General features: G+C 46.8%; 1 long non-coding RNA gene across 12 annotated transcripts in view; it reads left to right on the top strand.

The window, feature by feature from the left end:
• LOC112647091 (uncharacterized) overlaps positions 1-17,396 on the top strand; it is a 121,422-nt gene that overhangs the window by 18,868 nt on the left and 85,158 nt on the right. For 2 of the 12 annotated variants that reach the window (XR_007410846.1, XR_004815929.2), the window contains exon 3: positions 14,238-14,332. The exons of 9 other annotated variants lie outside the window; for them this stretch is intronic. This is a non-coding gene — a long non-coding RNA (uncharacterized LOC112647091). Of the gene's footprint in view, positions 1-315; positions 437-14,237; positions 14,333-17,396 lie in introns of those variants that run through there. One more of the 12 variants, XR_004815940.2, reaches the window with a different exon arrangement.

Genomic DNA, 17,396 nt, shown 5'->3' on the forward strand with positions numbered 1-17,396 from the left:
CTGTGGTGGAGCCTCCCCAACTGGGAAAAAGTTATCCTGTAGCCAGTCCTGAAACTTGTTTTGTTCCCAGGGGATTTTTGTCCCCAGTCCTATCAATATGTGTCCATATCTTGACCAGCACAGAGAGCAGTTTGTCATGTTTTCTGTCTGCAAATATTGACAAAAGAATGAGAGTTGGCTCGGTGCACTTTAATGAGTAAGAAACTAACCAGCTTGCTCAAATTTCCAGGAATTTTCTCCTGAACTGAGCTGCAATGTGGTTTTTGCCACTCCTCAAAACCAATGTCCTAAGCCCAGGAAAGCCCCCTGTTATCACTGTCACTCCAACATGTTTGCACCAAAATCAGTGGGTTGAGTGTTGTTCTTGAGAATGGTAATTTTGCACAATGCCAGCAGAACCTTCCTTGGTAAGAGGGATATGCATTCCTGGCAGAAGGTGAGTGCACACCTAGGAGGAGATCCATGGGGCCCAGGGCATGGCACTACCTGTCTTTAGTTGGGTCTTAGTGGGGATTGGGGAAGCCATGAGTGTAGGAGTTTGACCGACCTGGGTTTTAATCTCATTTCTGTCATTCATTAGCTGTGAGATTGTTCATTCATTTAAAACAGGCCAGAGTATGTGGACAGGAAGTACAACACTGGCTCCTAAGAGAGGACTATCTAAGGGTTGGATACAGAGAAGTGGATTACAATAGAGCATGGCAATGGGGAAACCATGGAAGTTCCATGATGGGAGCCCAGAGAAGGGGCACCACCCGATCCAGTCTTGCTGTGGGGGGAGAGTCATGATGAGCTTCCTGACAGAAGCACAGAGGCATAGAGTGTTGGGAAGGAGAGCATTAGCCTGGAGAAGGAGAGGGTAGGGGATCAGAGACCATATTCCAGGTGAAAGGAAGCACAATCAAAGTTCTGGAGGCTGAACTGAGTTGGAGTGTGAGGGGCCAGGCGGGAACAGGTCAGGCTGGGAGGTCAGCAGGGTCGGATGATGAAAGCCCTGAGAGCCACTGCTGTTTCAGCTCTGAGGACAAGGGGAGCTATGGAGGGCTTGAGACAGAGGAAAGGAACGGGCACATGCACACCTGAAAGCGTTTTCAGTGACTGTGTGAAGAAGGGGCCGAAGAGGAACAAGCAGGAAACAGGGACAGCAGGGCTGAGGCTCCCAAAGTCCTGGGGAGAGAGGATGGCAGCCTGGATCGGGTTGTGGCACTGGGGAGAGAGAGTAGCATGTGGAATTGAGGGATATTTGGGAAGTGGTTCCTTGATCTCAGAGAAAGAATGTGCCAGACACTCTAGGTATTTCATTCTATTTCTTACATCATCTCCGTGAGGTAGATATGATTCCAGGAAGTTAAGCAACTTTCCACAACTAGTAAGTGCAGATACAGAATTCAAACCCAGGTCTGTCTGCCTCCAAACTCCTTGTTTTTCACCACTAGATTATGTGGCTTTCCTCAACCAAATACGACCATGTATCGCTTCTCATGTCTAAATTAAGGACCATAGAAGTTAGACCAATTCTGAAGAATTTAGGAGGAGTGACATGATGCACACCAAAGAAAGCTGATGATCGGTATCTTTGGGAGTGTCGTGCTGACCATTGGTGTCCACCTCCATCTATTACCGCCCGCCCTGCCCCCACTGCTGTCCTTGTCAAGAGTTTAACTAGGCCACTTCCCGACGAAGCATCCTGGGTGGACCTCCTCCCCCCTCAGAATTCATAGCACTGTTACCTTCCTATCCTTGTCTCTACACAAGTTTTGCTCACTGGCCTGGAAGCTCCTCAAGGACACAGACAGTGTGTCATCAGTGAGATATTCCCAGGGCCTAGCCAAGGAGGGTAGACTCGAGAAACAGTGGATGTGACTGCGGGTTGATCGTGGTCAAGCCATGATGGTACAACCTGTTTGTCAGGGTAGACTGTGTCAGCGACGGCTCCGTTGGTGTCCATGATGCCCACTGCTTTGACCGTCTTGATGCCGACTCCTGTTCCTTCTCTTGTCCTGGGAAATCGTACTTTCTGCTTGTGGCCCCGCTTCCCCCTTGGAGCCCAGGCTGCAGTGTCCCCTTGCTACGTGCTCCCTGCAGTTCTTCCTTAGCTGTTATTCCCTTGGTTCCTTGGTACAAATTACATGTTTCTTCCAGCCTGACTTTAATCATCACAACCTTGAATCTTCATCAGACTCTCTGCCCTATCTCAAACCAGTGCTTAAAGGACACTCTTAACCCTCAGAAGAAATGGTATAATTTTCCTAAACATGGGTCATTTCCCCCTTGCATCAATGTCAGATATGAAACCACCACTTAGCAAGATGTACCAGAAATGCAGAATGTCTGAACAAAGGCTGTGGACAATAGTATTTTTTTTTCCCTTTCTCCAGTTCTGATCAATTGCCCTCCCAAAATAATCCGAATGCTTTATTTACTTCAGCTTTGGGTTTATTTTGAGATGAACTTTCCTGAAGCTGAGACTTAGGATGTGATTCTTATCCTGGTCACATCCTGGGGAGTTGTTTTGGGCCTCGTATGAATGGGCTCGGGCTTTTCCAGGGAGTCGCTGGCACCGAGGAAGAGGCCAGAGGATGTCAACTCCCGTGTGCGGTACAGAGGCACACATGACGCACCATCGGCTGGGGTGGAAGTGCTCCCTGGAGGGAGGCCCCGTCCCGGGCCTCACACATTACAGACTCGGGCAGAGGCGAGCCCAGCTCCGACGTTACCGATGATCTATTCCGGAGGCTGATGTGTCTCACGGTTTCCAGCATCTGAGTGATTTGTGAACGTTAGGAATTCAGACGCTGGATGATTAAAACTGCGAGTGCTGGGAATTTTCTCATTTCAGGAAATTTTGGTTGTGAAGCATGCTGGAACCTCACCAGCAGGCGGACCCGAAGGGCAGGAAGTCCAGGCCGGGGGCGGGAATGGGGCTGTGAGAACCGACCAGAAGGCAGCGAAGGGCCCTCTGCGATCGTGCCAGACAGATCTGAGTGTGAATCCTGCTTCCCTGAGCCTCGGTGTCTTCACTGGCAAAACTGGGATGATAGTGTCTACCTTGCAGGAGTGTTAGGACATGCCTGGCACATAGTCAGGGCTCGGGACAGGTGAACCCCCTTGGCTTCTGTAGGAGTGAGGGGAGCTGCAGTGCAGGCAGGTGGGTCTGTTTGATGACAGGTGGTGGTCCGTGGTCCATCTGAGTTGGAACCTGGAAGTTAAGGGACTGGGTCTGACTCTTAGCAGTGTGGGAAAGGGACTGGCCCAGACCAAGCAGGTTGTTGCAGTCATGAGGCTCAGGACAGGGCTTTAATCCAAACTCTGATCCGTGGGAAGAAGCTTCTGTAGCCCCACATTTATCCTAGCTAGTATTGTATAAAGCAGTGGTTCTCAAAGTATAGTCCAAGGAGGAATCTGACGCACTTTCCAGGAACCATGAGATCAAAATTATTTTCATCCTACTACTATGATTTTATTTTCTCTTTTCCTTGAGTTGGCGTTTGAACTGATGGTGCCAAAGCAACAGCGGGTAAAACTACTGGTGTCTTAGTTCACATGAAGGCAGTTGTACCAAACGACAGTAGTAATCATTGTATGACTCACCACCACACGTGCACAGTAAAAAAAAAAAAGAAGAAGAAGAAGAAAAAAAAGTCAGTTTCACTTCAGGGTGTGCTTGGTGAAGCAGTAAAAGTGACCAAATTTATTAAATTTCGACCCTCGAGTACTTATCTTTTTAATGTTTTGTGTGATGAAATGGGAAATACCCATAAAGTATTTGTGCTGCCTCACAGGGTACAGTGGTGGTCTCGAGGAAGTACGCTGGCACGGTTGTTTGAGTTGGGAACTGAGCTAGTTACTTTTTTCTCAGAGCATCATTTTCCCTCGAAAGAATGACCGACACACACTGTGGTTATCAGACCTGGGTAGTTGGCCGATTTGGGGGGGCTGTCATTTCACAGAAAACAAGTGACAGTGTTTGCTGCCAGTGATCAAATGTGAGAGAGTTCAAATGAAAACTGAGAATTTTGGAAGACTCATATCCTCCACTGTGGGCTGTCACATTGCACACTGCTGCTACCCCTTAAGAAACCACCTCTCATCAAGTGCTGGTGGAGTATCAAAGAAGAATATCCAGTTACCTGAAGAGCCTATTAAAATAGTCCTCCCTTTGCAGACCCTACATCTGTGTGATGCCACATTTCTTCATTTAGTTCAGCTGTTAAACTAATTAAACAAGAAGGCTAAGACACTTCTAATGCAGCCTAGGCAAGCAAACCAGAATTTAAGCCTGTAAATGCCTCAAGTTTATGAAATCGAAATGTAAAGAAAACCCGATCACAGCCAAAAAGGCATTCCCAAATAAGGCAACCACTACTGAAGCTACAGCCAATCCAGTAATTTCTTTGCTTCCTTGTCTTGTCTGTGACAGTCTTGCCCCCAGCTCCTGCTAGGGAAGCACTCCTAACCACTACTGGTTTGATGCTGCCTGATTCAAATGGATTTTTGCCCAAATAAGCTCTTAACATTTTCACTGTGCCTCAGTTTACCTTTTAACACAAATACTGTATCACCATAGACTGAATGCCAAAGAGGTTGCAGAAATCCACCCGTATGCTAATAAGTCAGGTATTAAAGAGATTTGCCAATGTGTGAAGCAATGCCATTCTTCCTACTAATTTTATGTAGTTTTTTTTTTCATTTAAAATGCTATTTACTTTAGCATGTAGTGGGTTTGTTATTCTTATTTTATATAAATTAATGTTCTTAAAAGCATAGAACAAGTACTGTGTTAATAGTCACTATCCCATAGCATTATAATGTCCCCGCCAGGGGATCCCTGGGTGGCTCAGAGGTTTAGTGCCTGCCTTTGGCCCAGGGTGTGATCCTGGAGACCCGGGATCGAGTCCCACATCGGGCTTCCTGCATGGAGCCTGCTTCTCCCTCTGCCTGTGTCTCTGCCTCTCTCTCTGTCTCTCTCTCTCTCTGTGTCTCTCATGAATAAATAAATAAAATCTTAAAAAAAAAAATGTCCCTGCCAGTTTCCCCCACCGGACTGGGAGGTCCCCAGAGCAAGACCTCCCTCTGATCCATCTCTATATGCCAGCACAGAGCTTGGTATCCATGAAGTAGGCATCAAGTTTGGAGAATCAATGAATGAGAAGCTGGAGGAAGGCAGGGCAGATCCCAACTGGATTCCTGATGGATAGGCAGATGCATGAGCCAGGAGGCTCAAGTCCAAAGTGGTCTGAGTGGGACATGAACAGGACCTGGATCAGGGTGGGAGCAGGTAAGAGAGGGCAAGAGAGGAGGGTCCCAATGTTTTGCAGTCAGTCTGACAGGATAGCCTTCCTTGAGCCGTGTACAGGGCTGGCCAGTGGGTGTAGCAGGCTGTGTGTAGACACGGGATAGAGATGGGCCCCACCTGCTGATGGGGCTGGGTCACACAGCCCTCCTGATTCCACCTGGATGGCAAGACAGACTTGCCAGTCTAGGGGTCTCTGTGTGTATGCCGCTGCGTGGGTTTGGGAGATCAGAGCTGAAAGAGTTAAGCCTGGAGCATTAAATATATGAGTCTTTCCGAAGTGTTCGAGCTACATTTTACATAATTAGGGTGTGTGTTTGACCATCTTGTCTTTGCGATTTGTTATTCGGAGGTATTTTTGGGCATCCAGGAAGGAAGGGGAAAATGTCATCAGTGTCTACTCAGTGCCAGGTGGTTTATTTATGTTTCCTCATGTAATCCTCACAAATGCCTCATGAGGGAAGAGCTAGTATTGCCATTTTGGACAGGAGAAAGATGAGACTCAGGGAGTGTATGTTTCCATGGTCACAGTACTCATCAGTGGCCTGGTTGAGATTCCAAGTTTGTGTGAGTCCCAAGTCCATACTTGCGAAAATAAATTATTTATTTATTTATTTATTTATTTATTTATTTATTTATACCACTGAAGTAAATGCATATTCACTGTCTAAAAACTAGAAGATACCGAAACAAGTGAAAAATAAAAATTACCCATTAATTCTTCCATTGAAAAATAAGAAGTATTGTCACAATGGTATTTTGACACTTTCCCCATGTGTATATTTTCTGCTTAACAGTATATATTGTAAACATCTTTCTGCACCTATAAATATGTTTCCATGTGATTTAAAAGGGCTGCATAGTAGTTCATTATGTGAATGTGCCATTCATTTAACCAATGCTCTGTTGTTAAATAATTTAGTTGGCATCTGGTTTATCACTAGTATCAAGAAATACTGTGATAAACATCTTTGAAGTTTAACCTTTGTGTGTATCTTTACTTCCTTAGGGTAAAATCCTAAAAATGCAATTGATGATTTAAAGTACATTTGAGTTTTAAAGACATTTCAATATATAGTATTGTCAAATTATGCCCAGGAAAGCTATAAAAATTTAAATTTCCATTAGCAGTGGGTGAACATTCCTGTGTTCCTGCTCCCTCAACGAATGATATCAAAAGATCTCTGCCAGTTGGATAACCAAACACAAAACGTCTGTTTTAGTAAATCTGCATTCTTCCAGTGCCACCTTCTTGTTTCTTGATCCAGACTGAGTATCTGTACTAGGATATGAAAATTTCGACTATGTTAGTTACCCAAGGAGATGATCTTCTATGTCCTGTATGAGCTGGGTGGGGTGGCAGTGGCCAGGGAGTGAAGCGGGAGTGACTTCGGTTAAGCAATGGGACAGGTTGGATGGAGAGCGATTGGGTACCAGTAATTATTCTCACCAACAGGGTGTTGGCTGGTGGTTAGAGTCTGGCCCAAATGCACAGCAAGGGTGAGTTCTGTCAAGATGTACTTGCTCCCCAGGGACTGTGGGCAGTCCAGAGGCAGAACAGGTGCCAGGAAGTCCACCAGGATGAGTGAGAACTACGCGGAGAGGGGTGGACCGCCGTCTCAAAAGGGGGCAGACACTCTTGTGGATGGCAGCTTCAGGAGGGTCAGAAAGAGGTAGCATTTCCACGGTAGGAAAGAGTGCTTTTTCTGGCAGCTGCATGTCCTACCTAATGGCTTGGCCACCAAAGGGTCTCACAGTTTGTCATTCACTCCTTCGGTGAATTCTCCACAGCTGTGCCGGTTTTCAAACGTAGACGTCTACTTTGTGAAGTCTCTGGAAAACAGGTTGGCAGTGGATCTTTGCCTCAGGGGTGGACTTTGTTAAGCAGATTGGAGGAGGACTCGGGAGCCAAACTGTGCATGTACCTTGCTAATTCAAGGTGACAAGAATGGAATGTCCCTATTGGCATAATAAGCTCGTGCTTGCCCTGAAAGCAGACCTACCGGTAAAACTAACCCCTATATGCAAAGCTGTGTGATAAACATGATATAGGAACAAGAAGTAAATACATATAACCTCTTTATAAGACTTGTCAATTATTTACCACACAGTTGGGGCAGTCCCAGGCATAGGGCTGTAAATGCCACGGATTGTTGGGCTGAATCTGCCCCATAGGCAGTGTCCCTTGGTTTGACTTTGTGACCTTCTCTATTTTTCAGTTGAAGTGGTTGGCCAGCTCCCTTGCAGTGTGACTCGCCTTCTTATGGAAGTCATGGGGGTTTTCTGCCTCTCTTGGCTGGGAGCCCTTTGAGGCCTTTCAGGTGACTTGACATTTTTCTGTTCTGCCCTACTGATTTTAACGGTCAAGTCTGAGTGCCGTCAGGTTGTTCCACATTGTGCTCGTGTCTAAAGGCCTCAGGCTCAGGGTTTGCTCTGGGATAGGGTCTGACAAGAGCAGAAGCCCAATCCCAGAGGAACTCAGGGTAGGTGCAGGGAGAGTTGGGGACTCGGGCTCTGACAGTGGCCCGCAGAAGCACCTCAGACACCTTTGCAGAGATCGGGACCACCCTGTGAGCGAGCTCAGTGGGCTGCCCTGCTTGCTCCCCCAAAGCCTGAGTGCCCACACCGGGGCTCCTCAGGGTCCTGAATTAGTGAAGCTAGAGGCAGAGAAGGAGAGGGCGAGTGGTCCCAACTGCAGGAACAGGGGTGCTTTCAAGGTGGGGGCCTCAAAGAAAGTGAGTATTGAAACCAGTCACTGGCCAAGCAGTGTCTAAACGTGGCCTGTCTATGCTCAGGTGGGGGTAGAGTAGGGAACTGCTGTATCCTCTGCCTCGTTGCAAAATATATGAAGGTGGCTTACTGACAGAGATGCACTCAAAAGTGCAAGATAAAATAGACTTTGAGTGGAACAGCGAAGGGAAAGGTAGGGAAGAAGTAGGAAGCTGTGGGCAGGTGGGTTAAGTGCAGACGGCACAGGTGTTCACAGGTCTTTCCTGCTTGCCAGTGGGGGGCCACCAGCCCCGTTCAGGTTTGCTGTTAGTCAAGGAAAATGGGGCATATCCAATCTATTCTTCAAAGCCCAGCCCATATGTCTCACCTCGCCTGAGAAGTCTCTACCGAATATATGTGGGCACAAGACATATTTTTATGTGTAAACATGACTTCTCTCAAAGGCTTGAGTTTCCTCAAAGTGGGGTCTTATGTTTACTTTGGAAGGATGAGCCTTGGGAGATATGATTTGGGAATTAGACAGGACTGAGCTCCATCCAGGTTCTGGAACATTAACTGTGTGACCTCGGAAAGCTCTTGAACTTCCCTGAGCTTCAGGACGTTGCTGAGAATATTTCAGCGGGAGGGGGACTATTTTGGGTCTGGTTTTCATGGATGAAGAATCTGGCACTCAGTCAATATACAGGTTCTCTGGTTCTCTCCTTGCTCTACACATGGCATATGGTATCTCTCTGACCTCACAGAACCTTGGCAAAGGGGGCTCCAAGAGCTTCAGTGGCTTGTCAGAGATCCCACAGCCGGATGCGAGGACTCAAACCTGGACCTTCTGGGTTCACAGCCCTTGCTTTTTCTACTATCCACACTGCTTCTCTCCAACACCCTCAGCTCAGCTGCCTGCTAGAGAAGTTTCCTTTCACAAAGGGTCCCAAGTTAGCAGAAATGTCATCGGGTCGACAAGACAAGTGCCTGCTTGTCCTTGGGGTGCTTCTGACCTTTGCTTCATGCCTGTACTCTGGGCTATTTTGGGCCTGGGGGATGTAGAGGGTCTGTGGTGGGAAGACAGCTAGTACAGCTGCTTCGTGCTGCCAAGAGTCATGGAGAGCACCCTTGAACTGAAGCCTGCAGAGTGCGCTTGAGGCTGCTGGCTTTGTTGAACAACACAGGATCCCTCATTCTTGGAGAAAACTTAGAAGTAGAACCTTTCCACGAGGCATTTGGAATGAAGGCACAGGGGAACAGAAGCTAGCCTGGGTGCCAAGAGACCAATCATTGTTGTGGAACGTGGTGGAGGAAGTGGGCGTCAGACCTCCGGGTGCTGGGGAGTGAGACAGGGGTGGGCTTGGTGTTGGGGTGGCCTCCGTGGGGAGTCGAGTTCCTGTGTAACCGGACATTCACTTGCCCTCAGGATCTCTCGGGACTGTCTGGGTGTGTGGGTTCAGACTAGAAAAACATCTCCTTGGCTGCAGGCTCAGTGGCTACTCACTAGTTTCCACTTCTCGAACCAGGGCAGCATAGTGCTCAGGGACTCAGCCGCACAGACGCTCACTGCCTAGCGAGTCCCAGCCCAGCCACAGAATCCCGCAGCCCTATGGACTGCTTTTGCAAGGTCCAGGGCCACCACGGCTCCGTGGCTGAAACTCAGTGATGTCACTTAGCTTTTTCCTTTATAGAAAAATGAGAAATGAAATAGGATTAGGTCCCAATCAGATACACTAGGTCTATGATATTAGTTAATCATTACAGTCACTGTTTACAGTGTTCGCTCCGTGTCCCTGTGACTCTGGGTGATAGGGACACAAAAATAAAGACGATATGGGCCCTGCCTTACAAAGAGTCTTGTGATGGGGACAGGTGTCTAGACAGGTCAGTAGGCAAGCCCTGGTCCTGCAGGGCCTTGTGTTCAGACCAAGGACCCATTGAGCTTCAGCAGTGGCAATAGAACACCTGATAGGTTCTTAGCAGACAAGTGGCAAGATCTCTGGATACTTGAGGGTGAATTTGAGTGAAACAAGCCTGGAAGCTGATATACACCGGAGGCCCCAGATTTCAGAAACATTCAGTAATTTAGAAAAGGTATGTAGATACAGGCAACCTAATCCCGGAAGTATTAACTGACAATCAGCTTTAAGAACCTAATGATTTTTCACTTGACATTTTCCGAAATGTATTTACAGCTCTTTTGAGCCTCTTAAAAGCCTCCCTCGGGCCTCACTGAGGTTTTCCTGGTAGTCTGCTAATATGGGGCTCAGACTCTATTCCCAAGTGATTCGTGATGCCTGTCTTCTTCACAAGTGGGATGGGTGGGTTTTCCCCTCATGAAGGAAGGGCACCTTTCTGTTCCTTCCAAATTTCACTGAGTTTTCCCTTAGCTCCCCTTACCCTTTTTGGGTTCCTGAGGTTGAGTGGCCTCTTGGGTATATAACTCATGAGGGGTGGGGTTGATGAATGTGTGAAGCCTCAAAGCACAGCCAAACCAGTAGAATGATTTACCCCCAAAGCGTTCAGGCTAGGAGGAGAGAATCACAGTGTAGTTAGCTGGGAGGGGATCTCAGGATCTGTAGCTGGCTGGAGCGGGAGCGGGTGGAGGGTCAAGTTCATTAGGCAAGGGGATAATGTCAATGGAAAATGGGCAATGACGTCAGAATCTAGGAGCTTCAAGAGCAGGGTGGAGTGAGGCTGGAGGAAGAGACAAGGACCGATAGTTGAGCACTAGGGACACAAAAACCAAGACTGTGCTTTGCATACCCCTTTTCTCATAATCCCACATACTAGAGTTGCAGGCACTGTGGCTCAGCAAGAAGGATGCAGGGCGCTGAGGCAAAATATAACCTTGAATGGGAATATAGGTTTAACAGCATTTTAGACAAAGACAGAAGCAAAAAAAAAAAAAAAAAAAAAAGTAATCAAAGAAAAAGAAGATTCTAGCAAAAAGCAGAAAGAAAGGACAAATAGAGTTAACATCCTCTTAAATTTATGAACTCTAGTGGTTGAGAATATGTGGCTCATAGATGATTTTAAACACCAAACCTCTGCTCGTGTTATATAGACATGGTAATGGAAGGACCTGGAAGTCCAGGCCTGATACATTTCCTTTCTCCTAGGAAAGGAGATGCCAGAGGGAGTTTTGTGAAAATACCAGCCAGTTTGAAGCTTCTAAAAATCTTTGTTTTTTCTTGATGGTGCAGACATATCCACTTAAGTGTGTCAGTGAGAGCATACCTATGACTCTCCTCTGCCATTCTCCTTGGGTGCAAGGATGGGTTTCTAGATGGGGGTTGCTCATTCTGGCTGTTTTTAACTTGGATTGGGAGGAGTGCTTGTGGCTGCCCTTACTGCTGTCCTTACCTTTTGCTGTCAGCCAAGCTGATGGAGCCCCCTCTGTGGCCCTCTGGAGGTGGCACGCGTGGCCCAAGGGCGGCTGTGAAGGTGGTGGAGGTATATTTCCCCGCACAGGGTGCCTAGCTGAGGGGAAGAAATGCAGCCTGTGCTCAGCTTGCTAACCATGTGCGCTGGCACAGGGGAAGCGGTGCCTTTTTCTGTTTTACGTAAAAACGTCATGCATGCCACGGGTGGCCTTGTCCTCCCTCATGTGAGATCCTCTCAGCCGTTCACATTTGCTATTCATAGCAACCTAGTGACGCAGAGGATCACTGATGATTATGTTGCCCAATTGCAGTTGACGAGATGGGAGGGCAGGGAGTTTGACTTACTTGGGCTAGTCTCTCGGTTTGCCGAAGTCAGAAGTTAAACCCACTGAGGATCATAAATCCAACGCTCTTTCCCCTGTGCCTTCCACTGGCACCTGTCCCTCCCCATACTCCTATCACAGAAAGTCCCAACAAGCAAGCCTGTGACTCCGAGGGGCTGCCAGGACAGGGGTCCTAGCTCCGCAGCACACGGCCTGGTGGAAGTGCGCCCTTCACAGAATCATGGCACCAGGCGGTGCAGGTGCCTGCATGGGAAGGCCTCACTAAACCTCTGCCCCAGTTGGCCTCAAATTCATCCCTTTTTAGCAAACTTAGGCTCTTCCCTTGCAGGGTGGGGTTGAGAGAGGCAAGGAGGGTGGCGGGGGGTGGGGCCTGGGTGGGTTTGCAAAACATTAATGAATGTGATCTGTGCCTTTTCCCTGACCCAGCTTGGCCAGCTGCACTGTTCTGAAATTCCACATTCCATTGTTCTCCTTCTAAGAAAACAGAACTGGCTCTATTCAGCCCTAGGAATTGTCTGTGTAGACTTGTTTAAGAGAATTTGCAAACCAGATGGATTTACTGTTTACTGTCTCTTCCAGTCCCAGGGAAAAACATTATTTCTGAAGATCATCAGCAACCTGTTCTAAAAGTTTTCCCAACCATCCTTCGTGTTCTGGTCACTACTCTGGCTTCATACAGCTTTCTCACTTCTTACCTGTCTGTCTGCACATTTATCACATCCCAGCCATGGTGGTCAGCTCTCAAATTTATGACCCAATTCCCTTCTCTGCACACTAGCCTTTGTCAGTCTGTGTGGTTCCAGTGGTGAGCCCTGGTAGCCATGCACATGATAGTCCTGCTCACAGATGATTAGGCCGGGAGCGTGCACCCTACTCGAGCAAGGTTTGGGAACTTTGGGACTGGGATAGCAAAGAAGATTCAGTCTCTTTCTGAGTTGCTCGCTCTGCATGGCATAACTGGGAAGATGCTGCCAACCATGTGGTCTATCACTAGATCGTGGGGGCAGGGGAGCAGATTCAGAAGCTAGTGTAATTGAAGGAGAAGAATGAAGCACATTTAGAAGAGAAACTGAGGATAAAAGCTGGAGGCAGAGGCTCCAGACCTATCTGAGACCCAATCCTGTCCTATTGGGGGGTCAGTGCATGCCTGATAGCCATGTGATAAGATGCTCCTTTTTTGCTCAAATTATCCTCCGTTGGCTTTTATAAATTACAATTAAGAGTCCTTTCTGATACTTTAGCCAAGTGTTTCAAAGTGTCATCTCTGAGCCAGCATCAGCATCTTCAGCGGGGAGCATGGTAAAATGGTAAAATCTCAGGCCCCATCCCAGACCTAGTGAATCATCAAGTCTGGAGGGGAGGCCCAGCAGTCTGGGTTCTAACAGGCTCTGCAGGTATCTCAAGGTTGAGAACCACCCACCTAGCTTGCGATGTCTAGTAGTGGATGGAAGGGCATGGACCTTGAGGCAGACTGACTTGGATTTGGATCGTGGATCTGTGTGAGCTAGTGATACAATTGTGGGCAAATCACCTCATCTCTTGCAGACTCAGATTTCTCAGGGTGATAATGATGTTTATATTATATTGCAGTTGTAAGAGAAGCACACACTTCTGGATATTTGAAAAGCAATCATTTTCAATCTTGCCTCTATGGAACCTATTCTGACATGAGAAGACAAGTGGCATTGACCCAGGTCATGTACCATGGAGACACAACCTGAGAGTTTTTAAAAAATCACCTTAACAGGGATCCCTGGGTGGCGCAGCGGTTTGGCGCCTGCCTTTGGCCCAGAGTGCGATCCTGGAGACCCGGGATCGAATCCCACGTCGGGCTCCTGGTGCATGGAGCCTGCTTCTCCCTCTGCCCCTCTCTCTCTCTCTCTCTCTCTGTGACTATCATAAAAAAATTAAAAAAAAAAATCACCTTAACAGAATAGGTGACTATTCAGGGTTTATACCACATCTGTGCACCTAGATCTTCACACTGATGCTAGACTCCCCTAGGCTATCATTGGATGTTTGAAAATTAAATCCAGTTAGTCTGAAACTCATTCTGATTCCTCAGGTTTCACTGACCTGTTTTTCTGCTGTACTATGAAAACCATACAGTCTGGACAGTCCTAGGAAAAAACGAAGAAAGCCACTGGTTTATATTTGAAGAAGGAAAGCAGAGGCCTCAGTTCATTAATTTATTTCTTCACTTATTCACTCACTGACTCATTCATTCATTCATCCACCTGACACTCACTGAGCTACTTCTCTGTCTAGACACCATGTTAGATACTAGAGACTGACAGATAAGGCCTTTTTGACATGCCCGTCCCCACTGATTGTTGCCAGATTACAGTATGAGCAAAGATTCGGAGGAGGCAGGAAATGGTCATGGCATGAGGAGATCACAGTCAGGAGATATGTCTTAGGAAGGGTGAGTGTTAGGAAGTATTGAAGGATGTGCATCAAAGCCAATGATAGAATGGGAGTCAACATCTGCTTTGGTTTCCACAGCACGCTGTCCTGTAATTATCAGTGGTGGATGTTTTGCAAGGACCTCCCAGTTCTTTGGGCTGCATCTGAGCCGATCACCGGTGGATGACCCTACAGTAGGTAGATTCCTCTGCCAAATACTGCTCATGCTGTTCATACTCTACGAGGGGTGGGCTAGTTAGCGCTCATTAAAAAGGAATCCTGTGTTTGCTACTGCTTGACAGCTAAATCAGTCCAACCCCAAGTGAACTCCTTCTGGTATCCAGAAAGTCTGGCTATTTTCTAGATGAATCTCCACCCAGTTCTTGGCTTTCATATCACTGGAACCTCCAGTTACATGCAAAATGGGGCGAAAACATCAAACCTCTCCCCAGACAGCTCTTCTGGAAATATGTCCAGTTGGATGCTTCCTCAGACATATCTTTAGGGAAGTCTGGGACCAAGAGTTCAGATGCAAAAGAGATGTGGCTGGTCTGAGAGAGAAGATGGCTACCCCGTGGTTCCCTGTTAAACGCTGCTTCCTATTTGACAGGTGGTTTTTCTGTTTGTGTCAACTATAGAACGCCCTAACGGAGTAAACTTATATATCTTGCCTATTCCCAGACTTTATAGAAAAGAATAGAAATAATGACTAGCCTGTCATATGGGGTTGATAACATCTTTGACCTCATTTGACCCTGGCCACTACCTCAGGAGAAGAGTTACTAGTATTTATTCCCATTTAACAGATGATGAGATGCGGCTCATTTCATGCAAGTGTCTGAGCCTGTTTTTAATCCCAGTTTCTTGACTGTAGATTTTATGCTCATTCTGTTGCACTAGGCTGTTCTCAAGGAACACCACTGTTGCCAGTACATAAGATTACAAGGAACTTCCTGGGGGTCCTCAGAAATATGGAAACAAGATTATCCTTTGAGAGTTAAAGTTGAAGACAGGCACAAGAGGATTAGTGAGGAGACAGGATGGCTCCTAGGACTGTGAGAGTCAACTGATCTTAATCCAGCCATAGATCTTAAATATATCTGAAGAAGGAAGGAAAGCAGAGTCATAGAGGGAAATTTTGGCACTCTGTCCATGCTGTGTGCTAGGAATCACATAAGACTATCTTAATTAGGTGCTATTAGATAGTTTATTCATGTAATTCCTCTTGCACTGATACGAAGGTCACCCTGCAATCTTCAGCATATATGATGTGACATCCCAAGCAGTGTGGCCCAGAGGGAGAGAATGGGTTATTTGTGCCAGTGTGTGGATTCTGCTTCCATACTATGGTACCTTTTTGCTCTCACTGTCCAATAACACATGAGCAATACGGTTTCCAGATCAGCTCTCGGTATGGATGAGTGAAGGATCAGCTCTTGGGAGTTGACAAAAGCAGGTTTCTTAGCTTTTGGAACTACAGGATAAATCCCAAACTTGGGCAAGTTCAGTGAGGATGTGAATAAAACATTCCCCTGGAAGGCGTTTTGGAAGACTGACTCAGGTACAGCCTTACTTGGTGGTGTGTCTTTTTTGCTTCACAGACACAGCTGGAGTTAGGGCCCACAGCTGTGCCCATAGCCTTGGCCTTGTTCTTCCTAGAGGCCAGTGGTGCCAACACATCTAGGCCTTGTATCAGTTTCTGCCCAGACCATTGGCTGATCACCTGATCAGTTCAAGAGGACATCCTAGGAGCTCAGAGGAAGGCACGATTAGTGAGACATGGTCTCTCCAATTCAAGTGCCTCATCTTGCAGAAGAGACAGATTTGTGCATAGGTAACTGTAATCATTTCAGTGGATTGCTGTATTCTGTGAATGCATCAGCCTTTTACCAAACCTTATTTTATGAGGTTTCACTTGTTTTTCACAAGTTACCCATGAACAGATACAAACATACAGTCTCAAGAAGTGAAGTGGTTACAGAGCTAGTATGCGACCGAATGTATTTTTGACCCCCCAAGACAGAAGCTGTGGGAGAGGTTGTCAGTTGTCACTGGTGTGTGTTCTAGATGGATGGGAATATAGAGCATGGGGCTGAAATTGCCCTCCTGGTAAATTTCCACACTGCTCTGGTTCTTTCTTGGGACCTCATTAAAAGGAGGGTCCCTAGGCAATTTGAATACCTTCATTGGTATGTGAGAGACCTGGCAAACAAATAGATCCAAATCTGGAGTTCTAGTTTAAATGGGATTAATTAAAGGGGCCTAGTAACCATTTTCAGTAGCAAAAATTATAATGGAAGTTAGGCCTTTATCTTAGATAATTTTGCACATACTGAAGAAACTGATTTGGCTGGAATTCTATGGATCCAATCTAAGTACAAAGAGTATCTCATCCTCTTCATAAGTTCCTTTTAACTGGGTAAGTATCGGTTCATTGACCTTTAATAAACACATCTTGAGTATGTACCTACCTCGCATAGGACACCGAACTGTGTTCTAGGGATATAGAAACAGAAAATATTTTTTCCTACTTCAAGAAACTTGCATTTTAGGGAAGGAAGCATATCTGTGAAACTTTTTTTTTCTTTTAAAAAATAATCTCTTCACCCAGTGTGGGGCTTGAACTCATGACCCAGAGACCAAGAGTTGCATGCTCTACTGACTGAGCCAGTCAGGTGCCCCCTTGCATATCTAAGTAAGCATTTTCAAACATTTTCTTTCAAATTAAAACAAGAATACATTCTCATTGCAAATAACTCAAACAGCAGAGAGTATTTATTTTTTAGATGCAGGAGAGCCATTGAAGGATTTTATCTTGCGGCCTAATGTAAGAGGCTTGGCGTTTGGAAAGATCCTCCTGGCTGCAGTGTGGGGATTGGCCCCTAGCTGGTGCTGGCTGGAGGCAGGAAGCCTGGGAGACCAGCGAGGAGGCCACAGTACGATTTTAGCCAGAGATGGCAGTGGGCCTGAGCCAGGGCAGAGGCTGCAGACGTGGATTTCAGAGATCATTGGGTGGAAAAGTATGTGTTGGGTGACTGAAGAATAGGGGAAATAAAGCAACTTTGACTCAAGAAAGGAGCCTTGCTAGACAAGCCTTTTCACAAGCTGGTCTCCTGGAAAGGGCCTTGAAGGCACAGCTAACCAAACAACCGTCCCTCCTGGGCAAGGGCTCCCCACTAGGTGAATGGTTTGCCGTATTTCCGATTCCAGGAACTGGCTGGAATAACACTTATGCAATGGGAACACACGAGGCCCACC

The sequence above is a fragment of the Canis lupus genome, chromosome 5, assembly GCF_003254725.2.
Source record: "Canis lupus dingo isolate Sandy chromosome 5, ASM325472v2, whole genome shotgun sequence".
Taxonomy (NCBI): domain Eukaryota; kingdom Metazoa; phylum Chordata; class Mammalia; order Carnivora; family Canidae; genus Canis; species Canis lupus.